Below are 2,070 nucleotides of genomic sequence, written 5' to 3'. Positions count from 1 at the left end.
CCAATGGGTTGACCTAGGTGCCTGGGAGGAAGTTGGGCAGCTAGACCCCAGCAGCAAGAGTCCTGCTGCCATTTGCTGCCCGACCCTGTTGTCCCAGCTTCACCTACTGACTTCTCAGCAGCACAGCGGAAGTAGGTGGACAGAGCCACCCTCGCCTCGAAGCTCAGGCTTAATAAACCATATCTTCATTCGACGATGGCCAATGCGAGACCGACATCGCTTGCTATTTTGTCACTTGAAAATGCCATTGACCAGTCTTTGGCTCGCTCTAATGCTGCGCTTCAGTTCATGAGGGGAAAGGTGAGAAAAGTGACCTTTAAACTAAAGGACTAGGATTAACATTCTAGTGCTGTCTCTTACTGTAACACTATTTAATACTAGTCCACCCTGTGTTGGTGACAGTTCAATGTCTAGATGTTAGTACATTTCAGTTACTGTTCAAATTAAAAAGTGTCTATATGCTTAGAGGAAATGAATTTTTGTATTTGCTTATGTATGGCATGAATAAATACAGATTTACAGATCCTATTATGCAAAGTTATCATCTTATATGACAGAGAAAATCATGCATCCAAATTGTGTATCAAAATAATGAAATGAGCTACAAATGCAATAAAAATAAGGTATTTAAAGGTTAAAATATGGGGGAGGGCACCAAGGGCACTTCTTGCCTGGGGTGCTATTTGGTCTAGAGGAGGCCCTGTCAGGGAGAGCAGGAGTTAGTTTCAAATGCCTATTTTCAAATTGTAGTTTGGGGGCTCCCTGCTCTGTGGGAGGGCTCCTGATAGCCCAGACTCAGGGCATGGTTTACAGAAGAGGCAACTTCCTCACATGCCCACTGACCTTAAAGGCTCTGAGTCTAAAAGGGAGCGGGAAGTAAATATTTTTTTAAAAATAAAATAAACCAAACATTGTAATACAAGGATGACTCCAACAGCTCACTGTATAGTCCTGCCCCTTTTTTCCTCCACTGTGTGTTTAATGACCTGCTGGGATTTGGGACATTAATTCTCTCATTCCATTGATAAACTGATACAATGTGACTGAAATTAAACCAATTAGCAGCCAAAAAAACTTACATCATTGTAAGTTGCATTACAATGTACATTGCATTGGCTAGGAATTGAAACCAGGTCAACTGCTTAGAAAGCAGCTATGCTCACCACTATACCACCAATGCATCTGCCAAAAGTACGTCTCCTATGTGCCATTTATGCTTACCAAATGATTCACACACACCCAGCACTAAGGAGCTGGCTGGAGAGGCTGGCGGCAGCCTGACAGCTGTGAGCAAAGAAAGGTTCCCACAGTGACTGACAGATGCAGACATGGGCACTATATCCCAGCATGAGGTAGCTCCAACCCCATCTCCGCCCTCCGAGAAGGGAAATGAAAATCAATGACCATAATGACAAATTTTACCCCGGAAGGAAGGAGACAGCTCCTTTTAAAGCACATTTTGTGTTGGTTCCTGCTACGTACAGAAGGGTTTGTTGCTGCCACTGATTCCAATCCTTGGGCTCTTCCTGAATAAGGAACGATTCAGGCTGTCACTCAAGTGAAGACGGGAGATGATTTTTTTGATAGGGACGGTGGCCTCTTCTTAAGGGTGTTTGTCGGTCACCTTCTAATCTAGTGGGTGCTTGGTACATGCTGCCTGCATGTACTGAGGAAATAAAGATTCTAAAAAAAAACCAAAGCTTTTCACAGAAAGGAGGGGAAAAGAAAATGGCCACAAGATGGTACTAGGACATAAAGAATGTAACACAACACCATTCTTAGGGGTAATCCATTATTTTGTGTCAAGGTCCAAAATTGGTTAAGGTCCAGACTTCAGAGAAAATAATAATAAAAAGTAACAATAATGATAATAAGTAAATAAAAAGATTTTGGGGCCCATTCAAAAGCTATTTGCCCCCCCCCATCTGCCTATTGATTACCCCAAATTGACTCTGAAAGGTGATTTATCTCCAATCTTTTGTATTTGAAGAGATGGTTAGTTTTACTCTTGGTAAACTATCAGGCAGAACAAGCAATGTTATCGATGGTGACACTAGGATAGAAGGATTA

At 42.3% G+C, this 2,070-nt stretch overlaps 1 non-coding gene across 1 annotated transcript; it reads right to left on the bottom strand.

Annotated features, from left to right (window-relative positions):
• Window positions 1–1,108: 1,108 nt before the first annotated feature.
• Window positions 1,109–1,180, bottom strand: TRNAR-UCU (transfer RNA arginine (anticodon UCU)). The gene has a single exon. It is a non-coding gene; the product is annotated as a tRNA-Arg (tRNA).
• Window positions 1,181–2,070: the final 890 nt, after the last annotated feature.

This window comes from Malaclemys terrapin, chromosome 15, assembly GCF_027887155.1.
Source record: "Malaclemys terrapin pileata isolate rMalTer1 chromosome 15, rMalTer1.hap1, whole genome shotgun sequence".
NCBI lineage: Eukaryota > Metazoa > Chordata > Testudines > Emydidae > Malaclemys > Malaclemys terrapin.
This window is presented reverse-complemented; position numbering and strand designations above follow the sequence as displayed.